Raw genomic sequence first — 15,683 nt, 5'->3', positions numbered from 1 at the left:
TCTAACTCTCTCTTAAATCCATCCAGTGACTTGGCCTCCACTGCCCTCTGTGGCAGGGAATTCCACAAATTCACAACTTTCTGGGTGAAAAAGTTTTTTCTCACCTCAGTCTTAAATGACCTTCCCTTTATTCTAAGACTGTGGCCCCTGGTTCTGGACTCGCCCAACATTGGGAACACTTGTCTAGTTTGTCCAGTCCTTTTATAATGTTATGTGTTTCTATAAGATGCCTTCTCATCCTTCTAAACTCCAGTGAATACAAGCCTAGTCTTTTCAATCTTTCCTCATATGACAGTCCCGCAAAATATGAATAAATATTACATTTCCGCTGATCTTCGTCTTTGATTTGTCGTTTTCACACCGTACCCTTCCTTATCTCTGTAACTCTCTCTCCCCTGACTTTCAGTCTGAAGAAGGGTCGCCCATTCTTTCTTTCCAGAGATGCTGCCCGACTCGTTGAGTTCCTCCAGTACTTTGTGTTCTGCTCTCGATCCCAACATCTGCAGCTTTGGAGCATCTCCGGTTCCAAGTCCTCAGTAACCTGTTCGTACACACAGCCGTCAACGATTGTTCACGCTTCCTCTCTGACTGTCATTGGCAGTATTTGGCGAGGAAATCGACATAAGCTGAGACCACGCTTGGAGCACTGTGTACAGTTCTGGTCGCCCAGCTACACGGAGGATGTCATCAGTTGGAGAGGGTGCAGAGATTCACCAGGATGTTACCTGGATTTGTGGGCTTGAGCTACAGGGAGAGGTTGGATAGGCTGGGACTTTTTCTCTAGAGCGTTGGAGGCTGAGGGGTGACCTTATTGAGGTGTACAAGATCATGAGGGGCACAGATAAAATGGACGCTCACAGTCTATTCCCCCAGGGTAGAGGATTCTAAAACTAGAGGGTACATGCTTAAGGCGAGAGGAGAAACATTTAAGAGGGATCTCAAGGACAACTATTTTACTGAGATTGTTAAGGGCTTGGACACACAAGAGGCAGGAAACATGTTCCCGATGTTGGGGGAGTCCAGAACCAGGGGCTACAGTTTAAGAATAAGGAGTAAGCCACTTAGAACGGAGACGAGGAAACATTTTTTCTCACATAGAGTGGTGAGTCCGTGGAATTCTCTGCCTCAGTGGAGGCTGGTTCTCTGGATGCTTTCAAGATAGAGCTAAAGATAGTGCAATCAGGGGATATGGGGAGAAGGCAGGAACGGGACTGATTGGGGATGATCAGCCATGGTCAGATTGAATGGTGGTGCTGGCTCGAAGGGCCTAATGGCCTCCTCCTGCACCTATTGTCTATTGTCTACTCGTATTTGGAATGAGCTTCCAGAGGAAGCTACAGAAGTTCATGTGGACAGATATATGGGTAGGAAGAGTTTAGAGGGATATGGACCAAATACAGGCCAATGTGACTAGCTCTGTGTGTCAACATAGACAAGGTGGGCCGAAGGACCTGTTTCCGTGCTGTACAGCTTGATCACTCTATAAACTAAATTCAAAATATTCAGACGTGACAAGATCTAAATTGAAACAGGATTTTAAATGTCTTCAGACTATGGAAATGTAACATTCTTTCCACCAGGAACCGGGGTCACTTGATGCAGGCGAGCTTGGGGGTTTAAATACACTTTATTCACGTCCACTTGACTATACATCGGGACCAAACGAAATTCTACCCTGACTGAGGATTGAGTGAGCGCTTCAGACTCTGGATGCGACGCAGAAACGAGGGTGTCTCACCGCTTCTGCGGGTGAGGCCGGCGGAACGGCGTCTGTTTAAACCTCATCCCCGATACCCGAGAGCGATCTTGCAAAAGATAACCCAGTCCGGGCAAAGATAAAACATCGAAGATAGACACAAAAATGCTGGAGTCACTCAGCGGGACAGGCAGCATCTCTGGAGAACAGGATTAGGTGACGTTTCGGGTCGAGCCCCGTCAGACTGAGAGTCAGGGGAGAGGTATAGACGGTGAGATATAGAAGAGGGATATGTAGAGAGCTTTAGAACAAATGAATGGAAACTATGCATAAAAGTAACGTTGATAAAGGAAACAGGCCATTGTTGGCTGTGGGCTCGGTGGTCTGCTTCATTTATCATCGTTGCTTTTTTCCATATCTTTCATTCATTTGTTCTATATCTCTCTAATATACCCGTCTAGATCTCTCGTTTCCCTTTCCCCCTGACTCTCAGTCTGAAGACGGGTCTTGACCCGAAACGTCACCTATTCCTTCTCTCCAGAGGTGCTGCCTGCCCCGCTGAGTTAAGGGCTTGGCACGTAAATTACGCGAGCTGGTGATCGCATTGAGGCGCGACGGTCCCGCGACGGTCCCGCGAAGGTCGGGGGCGATTCCATGCGCCCGGCACAGCCGTCTGGAGCGTGTGACGGCATTTGAAGGTGGACACAAAGCTGGAGTAACCCAGCGGGACCGGCAGCATCTCTGGACAGAAGCAATGGGTGACGTTTCGTGTTGAGACATTTCTTCAGTCTGAAAGAAGGGTCTCAACCCGAAACGTCACCCATTGCTTCTCTCCATATCTGGTCAATGCATCCCCTCCCACCACGAAATCCTACCTATTATTTCCTGAGCTATCCAGCCATTACAGTGTGCAGATACATGATAAGGAAATAACGTATAGTGCAAGGTTAAGCCAGTAAAGTTCGGTCAAAGGTAGTTCGAGGGTCACCAATGAGGTAGATGGTAGTTCAGATTGAAGATAAACACAGAATGCGGGACAGGCAGCATCTCTGGAGAACATGGATAGGTAACGTTTCAAGTCGGGACCCATTTTCAGACGCCCTGATCTATTTTCCAGCTTTCTCCTGACCCGAAGAGTCACCTACTCATGTTCTCCAGAGATGCTGCCTGACCTGCCGAGTTACTCCAGCACTCTGTGTCTAACTTTCCTAGAGCGGGTCTCTCTCCCCCACCCGCCTGCCCGATCCACCGCCCACTTGTTTGATGATGGTCCTATCCTCAAAACCAAATACAAACTCGGGGTAAAGAGCTCCCGTGAAACTCTTCCCCAACTGCGATGACCCCCTGAAATAGAGTCGCAGTCACACAGCAGGGAAATAGGCCCTTCGGCTCAACTAGCCCATGCTGTCCAAGATGTCCCCTCTACCCTAGTCCTATCTGGCCGTGTATGGCTCATATTCCAATGTATCCAAAGTCTAGAACTAAAGTCTAAGCCTTTCCTATACATGCAAGTGTTCCAATGGTGTTATGGTACCTGCCTGCATGACCTCCTCTGGCAGCTCATTCCATACACCCACAACCCTCTGTGTGTGTATTCTGTATGTTATGCATTCATTTATATGGAGTTGCGTTAACGGGCCTGTAAAGTTGCAGCGAGAATGTCACTCCCCGCCTTGAGTCCCGAGTCAGTCGGTTTATCCGGATCAGCGAGTCACCTCCATCTGCACCAACACGGAGCCTCCCAATCCCAGCACAGGGAACTAACTGCAGGTGCTGCAATCTAGAGCAAAGCACAAAGTGCTGGAGGAACACAGCGGGGTCAGGCAGCATCTGTAGTCGGGACACTTCTTGACCGATGAAGTAAGGGGTGGGGTAAAGATACAGGTGAAGCTCCCCCTCACCCCTCTTCACCAGCCGTCTCCTCCAACTCCATCGGTGTGAAGAAGGGTCCCCATCCGAAACATCCTCCACACACGCTGCCTGACCCAGTAAGTTCCTCCAGAACTGTGTGCTCGCTCTAGTTTTCCATTCACCCAAATGTAACTGGGCGAGGCTCTATTAGATGGATACAAAAAGCTGGAGTAACTCGGCGGGTCGGGCAGCATCTCTGGAAGGAAGGAAGGGGTGATGTTTCAGGTCGAGTCGCGTCTATGTTCAGTGTAAGCCAGATTGTGGATGATCAGCCACGATCACATTGAATGGCAGTGCTGGTTTGAAGAGCCGTATGGCCTACTCCTGCACTGATTGTCTGTTGTCTATCATCTGCAGTTTCTTCCAACCCTGGCTCTGGTAGAGTTCCACACAAGATGAAGTGGAATTCTCTGTCTTAAAGGCGTGTGAGTTCATCACCGGCAGGTGGGTCATCCCTCTACCTGAGATAACAGGCTCACCACGCTCCGATCACCACCCCATGCTCAGCACCACGCCAGGTATCCCCATTGAGCTCGAGCCAGATGTTATCCCGAAAAATGTGAACTGTACCAAGTCCGAAGAAGGGTCTCGACCTGAAACGTCACCTATTCCTTCTCTCCAGAGATGCTGCCCGTCCTGCTGAGTTACTCCAGCTTTTTGTGTCTTTCTTCAATATGAACTACTATCTACCTCATTGGTGACCCTCGGACTATCTTTGATCCGACTTTGCTGGCTTTACCTTGCACTGAAAGTTATTCCCTCATCATGTATCTACACACTGTAAATGGCTTGGTTGTAATCATGTATTGCCTTTCTGTTGAAACTCGGTACACGTGACAATAAACTAAAACTAACTAACTAACTAACTAACTAACTAACTAACTAACTAACTAACTAACTAACTAACTAACTAACTAACCAACCAACCAACTAACGAACTATAACTAACAAAATAACTAACTAACTAACTAACTAACTAACTAACTAACTAACTTACTAACTAACTAACGACGTTGAAATGAGAAGGTGAACAATGTTGAGACACAACGCCGCCTGTCTTGTACAGAACCACTACACGACAACAACCACTATCTCATCCATGGACAGCGGTGACCAAAGGGTCAACAAACACTATCGGGGTCTCTCTGTCATAAATTCCCAGCCAAGGAATATTTAGCTTTGTAGGAAGGAACTGCGGATGTTGGTTAAACCGAAGATAGACATATAAAGCTAGAGTAAAGGGCCTGTCCCAGCGAGGTGGAGATGCGCTGTGATGGATGTCTGTGTAAATTGTGTTGCGTCTTGGGTCTTTTTTTCTTGTGTGTATGACTGCAGAAACAACATTTCATTTGAGTCTCTATGAGGTTCAAGTGACAAATAAATTGTATTGTGTATTGTGTAGATTAGATTCCTTTATTGTCATTCAGACCTTTCGGTCTGAACGAAATTATGTTGCCTGCAGTCATACACAGAACCAATAAAAACAAAACATACAATAAACACAAATTAAACATCCACCACAGTGAGTTCACCAAGCACATCCTCACTGTGATGGAGGCAAAGTCTTAGTCTCCGTCTCTTCCCTCCTTGTTCTCCCTCTGCGCTGAGGCGATCGATCCAGGCCGGAGATGCCGCCCTCCAGTCCAGCGGACCTCCGTGGTGATGTCGCCGCTACCGAAAGCCGGAACGCCGTCTCCGAGACAGCCCGCCACAGCAACTGCTCCGGGCAGCTGCCCCCGCTCCAGGCCGCCGCCCCAGCTCCGGGTCCCACAGTCTCTGCTCCGGGCCGCCGCCCCAGCTCCGGGTCCCGCAGTCTTCACTCCGGGCAGCCACCCCAGCTCCAGGCCGCTGCCCCAGCTCCGGGTCCCGCAGTCTCAGCTCCGAGCCCCGCTGCATCAGCTCCAGGCCGCCGCCGAAAGCCAGAACGCCGCACCAGCAAATCGGGCCACCGCTGCCTCAGCCCCGAAGACGGCCAGCCTCTCGTTGGTGAGTCCTGGCTGGCTCTGCCTCTGGAGCCTCGGGGTCAGTCGCAGGCTGGAGGCCGCCAGCTCCGCCATTACGTGGCAAAAACAGGAGAGCGGACTATTATCTAAATGATGGCCGATTGGGAAAGGGGGAGATGCAGCGAGACCTGGGTGTCATGGTACACCAGTCATTGAAGGTAGGCATGCAGGTGCAGCAGGCAGTAAAGAAAGCGAATGGTATGTTAGCTTTCATTGCAAAAGGATTTGAGTATAGGAGCAGGGAGGTTCTACTGCAGTTGTACAGGGTCTTGGTGAGACCACACCTGGAGTATTGCGTACAGTTTTGGTCTCCAAATCTGAGGAAGGACATTATTGCCATAGAGGGAGTGCAGAGAAGGTTCACCAGACTGATTCCTGGGATGTCAGGACTGTCTTATGAAGAAAGACTGGATAGACTTGGTTTATACTCTCTAGAATTTAGGAGATTGAGATGGGATCTTATAGAAACTTACAAAATTCTTAAGGGGTTGGACAGGCTAGATGCAGGAAGATTGTTCCCGATGTTGGGGAAGTCCAGGACAAGGGGGCACAGCTTAAGGATAAGGGGGAAATCCTTTAAAACCGAGATGAGAAGAACTTTTTTCACACAGAGAGTGGTGAATCTCTGGAACTCTCTGCCGCAGAGGGTAGTTGAGGCCAGTTCATTGGCTTAATTTAAGAGGGAGTTAGATGTGGCCCTTGTGGCTAAGGGGATCAGGGGGTATGGAGAGAAGGCAGGTACGGGATACTGAGTAGGATGATCAGCCATGATCATATTGAATGGCGGTGCAGGCTCGAAGGGCCGAATGGCCTACTCCTGCACCTAATTTCTATGTTTCTATGTTTCTATTAGGCCTCAGCGCAGACGGAGCCAGAGAAGGGGGATACGACACGAACAAGTTGCACTCCCCCGAAGGAAGAGACAGAGAACATGTTTCACCCCACCCCCCCCTAACACAACCCAACAAACTAAAACTTAACCAAAACAAGACAAAAAAAACAACAGAAAAAAGTAAAGACAGACAGACTGCAGGCGAGCCACAGCTGTTTACAGCGCCGCCACTTCCGGATATCATGAGAAGGCGCTGGAACTGGATTGGCCATATACTGAGAAGAGAACCAGACAGCATCCCAAGAATAGCCCTGCACTGGACACCGGAAGGGAAAAGGAAAAGAGGGAGACCCAAAACCACCTGGCGTCGAACTGTAGAGGAGGAAATGAAAAAAATGGGCCTGACCTGGGGCAGTCCAGAAGCTAGTCCAGAACACACAGGAGTGGAGGACCTTCCTTGCTGCCCTACATGCCAGGAGGCATAATAGGCAGTATGTAAGTAAGCTGAGTGGATAGCGCGCAACAAAAGCATTTCCCTGTACCTCTGCAGATGTGACTATAAACTTAGCTGAAATAAACTAACCTGAAACTCCACACAGACAGCACTGGTGGTCAGGATGGAACCCGGGTCTCTGGCGCTGTGAGGCATCTGCTCTACCAGCTACTCCACTGAATATTGACATACAATTATTTTTGGCAAAGTCAAGAGACTGGGCGCTAAGGGGCACTGAGACGTAAAGGAAGTTAATTCGGTACAGGGAACCGCAGGTGCTGAAATGTTAAGTAGAACACAAAGTGCTGGAGTAACTCAAGGTTCCACATCGTAGTCTGTGGAAGGTTAGATCGCATGGGATCCATGGAGAGATAGCTGACTGGTTATGTGCAAGAAAGAACAGCAGATGCTGGTTTAAATGGAATGTAGACACAAAATGCTGGAGTAACTCAGCTGGTCAGGCAGCATCTCTGGAGAACATGGATAGTTAGTTGTCCAGAGATGCTGCCTGTCCGGCTGATGTTAACCCCTTCGGGTCGAGATCTTTCTTCAGAGCCTAGCTGAATGGATACATTGGCTTCATGGAAGGAAGCAGAGGGTGATGGTGGAAGGTTGCTTCTCAGACTGGAGGCCTGTGACTAGTGGTGTGCCTCAGGGTTTGTTGCTGGGCCCGTTACTGTTTGTCATCTACATCAATGATTTGGATGAGAACATGCAGGGTAAGATTAGCAAGTTTGCAGATGATACAAAAGTGGGTGGTTTTGCAGATAGTGAAGATGGTTGTGAAAAATTGCAGCAGGAACTTGATCGATTGGCCAGGTGGGCTGAGGGGTGGTTGATGGAATTTAATACAGAGAGGTGCGACGTGTTCCATTTTGGGAAGTCTAACACAGGCAGAACCTACAGTGAATGGTAGGCCTCTGGGGAGTGTTGTAGAGCAGAGGGATCTAGGATTGCAAGTACTGCAAAAAGTTGTCAACACTGTCCAGTCCATCGTGCGTTCTGACCTCCAAAAGGCAGCCAGCAACATCAGAGACCCACACCACCCTGGCCTCAAGCTTCTTCTTCTTTTTGCGTATGGCGTGCACAGCCTAAAGTTGTAGGACAACTTGTTCTATTTGACCTTATTTGATTGTGCACACCAGGTCGGTTGAAACAGGGCGGACCACGTGAAGGTTGCAATCTCCCACCCTGGCCACACGCTCATCTCACCACTGCCACAGGGAAGGAGGTACAGGAGCCTGAAAACTGTAACGTCCGGGTTCAGGAACAGCTTCTTCCCTACAGCCAATTGGCTATTAAACACCACAATCTCAAATAAGCTCTGAACGACATATTGTTATTGTTAGTTGTTGTTTCTGTGTCCATGTGGGTATGTGTATATATACACACACTGAACTTTTTTCTCGTTTATTATATAGTTTACAGTGTACTATGTTTACATTTTCTGTTGTGCTGCTGCAAGGAAGAATGTCATTGTTCTTCGTGGGACATATGACAATAAAACACTCTTGACTCGTGACATAGTTCCTTGCAAGTGACATTGCATGTAGATAGTAGGTCAGGCAGCATCTCTGGGGAAAAGAAATAGGTGACCCTTCGGGTCAGGACCCTTCATCAGACTCACAATGTTACCTCCAGAGATGCTACCTGACCCGCTGAGTTACTCCAGCATTCCAGGTCTCGGTGAAAACCAGCATCTGCAGTTCCTTCTTTCAAAAAGGCTTTTGTCACATTGGTCTTCATCAGTCAGCGTATTGAGTATAGAGGTTGGGAGGTCATGTTGCAGTTGTATAAGACGTTGGTGGGGCCGCATTTAGAGTATTGTGTTCAGTTCTGGGCACCATGTTATAGGAAAGATGTTGTCAAGCTGGAAAAGGCACAGAGAAGAAATTGACGAGGATGTTGCCAGGACTAGAGGGTGTGAGCTATAGGGAGAGGTTGAGTAGGCTGGGACTCTATTCCTTGGAGCGCAGGAAGATGAGGGGTGATCTTATAGAGGTGTATAAAATCATGAGAGAAATTGATCAGGTAAATGCACAGAGTCTCTTGCCCAGAGTAGGGGAATCAAGAACCAGAGGACACGAGTTGAAGATGAGAGGGGAAAGATTTAATAGGAACCCGAGGGGTAAAGTTTTCACACAAAGGGTAGTGGGTGTATAGAATGAGCTGCTGGAGGAGGTAGTTGAGGCAGCTACTATCATGACGTTTAAGAAACATTTGGACGGGTACATATCTGGGACAGGTTTGGAGGGATATGTACCAAGGTGAGACTAGAGTAGATGGGGCATCTTGGTGGGCGAGTAGGGCCGAAGGGCCTGTTTCCGTGCTGTATGACCATGTCTCCACGGGTCAGGCAGCGACTGTCGAGGGAACATTTCTAGGTCGGGACCCTTCCTCAGAGCAGGGCGGGTGGAGACGAGGTCTCGCCGCCGGCACGGGAGACAGACAGACACAGACACAGACACAGACACAGACACAGACACAGACACAGGCACAGGCGCGCACACACACACACACGCACGCACACACGCACACACACACACACACACACACCCGGAACGGGCCGCTTCAGATTTGCAACATTTCTGCTAAACAGGCGGATTAAGGAGAAGGTCCTGAGATAAGGATTAGCACAAGAGTAAGGCGCATCGGCCATCCATTATTAAAGGAAAGACCTAAATCTCTCGTTACAAGCTGTTCCCCGGGATTAACCAAATAATAACTTTCATTTGGGATAATTGTCATTTGGATGTCCGGAGCATTTGCTGCTTGTTGTCCATCATTACTCTCTGTCCGTTTACCAAATCACTCGCGTGCATTTCACCGTCAGATTGTCAAGAAATTACTCCTTATTAAAACATCTTTTTTATCAGTTAACCCCTTCATAAACGCGCCGTGTTCTTCCTCCGTGAAAGGAGAGTTTACTTGACCTATGATCGCCCATTCTTCATTTAAAGAGAATGTGCCGCCATATAACCATATAACAATTACAGCACAGAAACAGGCCATCTCGGCCCTTCTAGTTCGTGCTGAACACTTACTCTCAACTAGTCCCATCTACCTGCACTCAGTCCATAACCCTCCATTCCTTTCCCGTCCATATACCTTTCCAATTAATTTTTAAATGATAAAATCGAACCTGCCTGCACCACTTCCACTGGAAGCTCATTCCACACAGCTACCACTCTCTGAGTAAAGAAGTTCCCCCTCATGTTACCCCTAAACTTCTGTCCCTTAATTCTCAAATCATGTCCTCTTGTTTGAATCTTCCCTACTCTCAATGGAAAAAGCTTATCCACGTCAACTGTCTATTCCTCTCATCATTTTAAAGACCTCTATCAAGTCCCCCCTTTAACCTTCTGCGCTCCAAAGAATAAAGACCTAACTTGTTCAACCTTTCTCTGTAAGTTAAGTGCTGAAACCCAGGCAACATTCTAGTAAATCTCCTCTGTACTCTCTCTATTTTGTTGACATCCTTCCTATAATTTGGCGACCAAATTTGTACACCATACTCCAGAATTGGTCTCACCAATGCCTTGTACAATTTTAACATTACATCCCAACTTCTATACTCAATGTTCTGATTTATAAATCAGTTTGAAGAAGGGTCCCGAGTCCCGACGCGAAACGTCGTCTGTCCATTCCCTCCACACGTGCTGCCCGACCCGCTGAGTACCTCCAGCACTGTGTGTAGCTGAGTATAGCCACACACGAGTACCTCCAGCTTTTTCCACTGAGAGTAGGGAAGATTCAAACAAGAGGAATATGATTTGAGAATTAAGGGACAGAAGTTTAGGGGTAACATGAGGGGGAACGTCTTCACTCAGAGAGTGATAGCTGTGTGGAATGAGCTTCCAGTGGAAGTGGTGTAGGCAGGTTCGATTTGATCATTTAAAAATAAATTGGATAGGTATATGGATGGGAAAGGAATGGAGGGTTATGGTCTGAGTGTAGCTAGACGGGACTAGGTGAGAGTAAGTGTTCGGCACGGACTAGAAGGGCCGAGATGGCCTGTTTCCGTGCTGCAATGGTTATATGGTTATATGGAGCCCCTTTTATCTCGGGCTTGGAAACTGAAGTACTGGAGGCTGGAGGGCATAGGTTCAAGGCGAGAGGGACAAACTTTGAAGCAGAAGTGCGGGGGGGGGGGGGGGGGGGGCCCGGGAACGTGCTGGGGGGGGGGGTGGTGGTGGTGGAGGTGATTGCGTTTTGTGGCATTTTAAGAGGATTTTGGATAGGCACATGGATAAACAGGGATTGGAGGGATATGGATTATTCGCGGGCAGAACTAAAGTAGAATTAGGCCGTTCAGCCCATCAAGTCAACTCCACCATTTAATCAAGTGATCTATCTCTCCCTCCTAACCCCATTCTCCTCCATTCTCCCCCGACACCCGTACTAATCAATAATCTATCCATCTCAAAAATATCAATTGACTTGGCCTCCACAGCCGTCGGTGGCAAATAATTCCACAGATTCACCACCCTCTGACTAAAGAAATTCCTCCTCATCTCCTTCCTAGAGGAACGTCCTTTTACTCTGAGGCTGTGCACTCTGGTCCTAGACTCTCCCACTAGTGGAAACATCCTCTCCACACCCACTCTATCCAAGACTGTTTGATGAGATCAGTTTAACTTGGCATCATGCTGGGCGCTAGTATTGTGGGCCGAATGGCCCGTTGCTGTGCAATAACGTGTTCCATGATTCCCCCAACTTTCAATTAGCACCCTCTAATGAAGGTCATTCTTGTAGGAAGCGGGGAGATGAAAAGAGAAATCTCCAGACTTTCACCCGGGCTCTGAACAGATATTACAACCGCCCTGCAGTAATGCAAATCCTTCAAATTTCTTGCTGGAACACACCACCGGCGGATAAACCCCTAATTTTTTGACGTTGCCACGAAAATCAGCTTAATTCCTGCAGTTTATATGTGAGGTAGATCCGGGGCTGATTGGTACTTTAATTGTGTAAGTCTGTTGCAACAGAAAAAAAAAGATTAAACGCACAAGCGGCTGATCCAACAAAACGCATCTCGTTGAGAGAGTGTTCCCCTTCGGGACTGCTAATGAGAAAATGGCAACGCAACTTAATTGAAACGCAAGCTGCTGTTTTCATTTGAGGCTTTTTGAGTGAAGCTGATTGCAATGCATTGGCTCATCTGATCAAGATTCCCAGGATTAAACTAATCAGTGAATCTTTCTCTATTCATTACCCCGGGAAGATTACCTGCCAAACCGCGACTATATTAATCCCTCAAAGAAGCACAACGTCAAAAAATCGCTGCTCGCCCTAATTTCCTTCCCCAATCCGTCCCTTCCTTGTTTGCCGCCTGTAAATCTGGTGCCTGATAGAATTCAATATAGACTGTGCAAACGTCCGGAAACACTGCCTCTCCACTCCCCTCACAGAGGCTGCCTGTCCCGCTGAATTCCTCCAGCACTCTGCATTTTGCTCGGGATTCCAGCATCTGCAGTTCCCTGTTTCTCCATGTTACCGCTCAGCTGTGAGAGTCCCTCCGCCACTGCTCCCACTCCCAGATTCCTGCTGTTCTTCTCACATTAGTGTGAAGAATCAAGGACCAGTCGCACCCCTCTCCTTCCTCCCTCCCTCTCCCATCAGGCAAGAGGTACACAAGTGTGAAAACGCACACCTCCAGAGTCAGGGAGAGTGTCTCCCCAGCTGTTATCAGGCAACTGAACCATCCTATCACCACCTAGAGAGCAGTCCTGGCTTCCCACCTTGCTCGGACTATCTTTACTGGAACATGCACTAAACGTTATTCCCTTTATCATGTATCTGTACATTGTGGACGGTTTGAGTGTAATCATGTATCGTCTTTTTGCTGACACAACAAAAAAGCTTTTCACTGTACATGTGGCAATAACAAACAAAATTAAACTAGATGGATTCCAGCCAGAAATGTAGCCTGCCCATTCCTTCCACAGATGCTGCCTGACCCGCTGAGTGTGTGTGGCCAGTTACTGGGAATATGGAATGCAAGGAGCCATCCAGACTGGGCGGAAAGTGGAAGCTGCCACTGAGTGGAGATAACTGTGAGCTGTGCCTAACCCACAGCTCCTACACCTCATCTCCACCCAAGAATCGTTAATTTGCATGTTCCACTTGGGCTAACAATGGAAGATTGGGATGAAGAGTTTCAGATTCCCACTGGAAAGATACAGTGTGAAATCAATTCCCACTGGAAAACATGTCCAGAATCGGACCACCTCCACTTTTATCTACTGAAATTGTTATTAGGTTCTTAGCTTCAGCTCTGTATTGAAGCTTCCCCTCTGTTATCAGGCTTCTGAACAGCCCTTCCATAAGCTAGTGTACTGTCCAATTCACCTCCACCCCATTGCAGACATTGGACTGTATCCATAGAACTGGTGTGCTATGATGCTGAGAACTATATTCTCTGAAGAAGGGTTTCGGCCCGAAACGTTGCCTATTTCCTTCGCTCCTTAGATGCTGCTGCACCCACTGAGTTTCTCCAGCACCTTTGTCTACCAACTATATTCTCTATATTGCCAACTATATTGGTCCGATGAAGGGTCCCAACCCGAAACATCACCCATTCCTTTGATCCAGAGATGCTGACTGACCCACTAAGTTACACCAGCTTTGTGTCTATCTTCAGTTTAAACCAGGATCTGCAGTTCCTTGTTTAAGAGATGCTGCCTGTCCTCCATCCAGGTTTTGTGTCTATCTGCTGTTCCTTCCTACACAATTTTACAATCTGTATCATCCCCTTTGCTCTACCTAGTGTACATGAGCTTGAACTGATAATATTTATGTATACTAGATTGGTATAGCAAGCAAAATAAAGTTTTTTTACTGTACCTCGGTATACGTGACAATAATGAATCTAAATCTAAACCAATAATAAATCGAAATCTTGACATAAATCATAACAGTCTGAGCAATGCATGACGTTTACCACCGACATGTACCGGAGGACAGAGGATCTAAGGGGGAGAGGAACTGAAAGAAATTTTCATTAGGCGAGAAATAGTATTGGGTAGGCTAATGGGACTGAAGGATGATAAATCCCCTGGGCCTGATGGTCTGCATCCCAGGGTCCTCAGGGAGGTGGCTCTAGAAATAGTGCACGCATTGGTGATCATTTTCCAATGTTCAATAGATTCAGGATCAGTTCCTGTGGATTGGAGGATAGCTAATGTTATCCCACTTTTCAAGAAAGGAGTGAGAGAGAAAACGGGGAATTACAGACCAGTTAGCCTGACTTCGGTGGTGGGAAAGATGCTGGAGTCAATTATTAAATGTGTAATAATGGGGCATTTGGATAGCAGTAAAAGGATTAGTCCAAGTCAACATGGATTTATGAAAGGGAAATCATGCTTGATTAATCTTCTGGAATTTTTTGAGGATGTGTCAAGTAAAATGGATGAAGGGGATCCAGTGGATGTAGTGTATCTAGACTTTCAGAAAGCCTTTGATAAGGTCCCGCACGGGAGACTAAAATTAGAGCACTTGGTATTGGGGGTAGGGTGTTGACATGGATAGAAAATTGGTTGGCAGACAGGAAGCAAGGAGTAGGTGTGAACGGGTCCTTTTCAGAATGGCAGGCAGTGGCGAATGGAGTGTCGCAAGGCTCGGTGTTGGGGCCGTAACTGTTTACCATATATATTAATGATTTGGAAAAGGGAATTAGGAGCAACACTAGCAAGTTTGCGGATGACACAAAGCTGGGTGGCAGTGTGAACTGTGAAGAGGATGTTAGGATGTTGCAGGGTGACCTGAACAGGTTGAGTGAGTGGGCAGATGCGTGGCAGATGCAGTATAATATAAATAAATGTGAGGTTATCCACTTTGGCGGCAAAAACAAGGGGGCATATTATTATCTCAATGGGGTTAGGTTAGGTAAGGGGGAGGTGCAGCGAGACCTGGGTGTCCTTGTACACCAGTCACTGAAAGTTGGCGTGCAGGTACAGCAGGCAGTGAAGAAAGCTAATGGAATGTTGGCCTTCATAACAAGAGGATTTCAGTATAGGAGTAGAGAGGTTCTTCTGCAGTTGTATAGGGCTCTGGTGAGACCACATCTGGAGTATTGCGTACAGTTTTGGTCTCCTAATTTGAGGAAGGACATCCTTGTGATTGTGGCAGTGCAGCGTAGGTTCATGCGATTGATCCCTGGGATGGTGGGACTGTCATATGGGGAAAGATTGAAAAGACTAGGCTTGTATTCACTGGAGTTTAGAAGAATGAGGGGGGATCTTATAGAAACATATAAAATTATAAAAGGACTGGACAAGCTAGATGCAGGAAAAATGTTCCCAATGTTGGGCGAGTCCAGAACCAGGGGCCACAGTCTTAGAATAAAGGGGAGGACATTTAAGACTGAGGTGAGAAAAAGGTTTTTGTGAATTTGTGGAATTCCCTGCCACAGAGGGCAGTGGAGGCCAAGTCACTGGATGGATTTAAGAGAGAGTTAGATAGAGCTCTAGGGGCTAGTGAAGTCAAGGGATATGGGGAAAGGCAGGCACGGGTTATTGATAGGGGACGATCAGCCATGATCGCAATGAATGGCGGAGCTGGCTCGAAGGGCTCCTGCACCTATTTTCTATGTTTCTATGTTTGGAGTTTAATTCTGCTATGATACAATAAGTATCCCCTGACATCCATCTAAAGAAGGGTCTCAACCTGAAACATCACCCATTCCTTCTCTCCAGAGATGCTGCCTGTCCCGCTGAGTTACTCCAGCTTTTTGTGTCTCCCTTGGAT

This window comes from Leucoraja erinacea, chromosome 8, assembly GCF_028641065.1.
Source record: "Leucoraja erinacea ecotype New England chromosome 8, Leri_hhj_1, whole genome shotgun sequence".
Taxonomy (NCBI): domain Eukaryota; kingdom Metazoa; phylum Chordata; class Chondrichthyes; order Rajiformes; family Rajidae; genus Leucoraja; species Leucoraja erinaceus.
Note: the sequence above shows the minus strand (reverse complement) of the source record.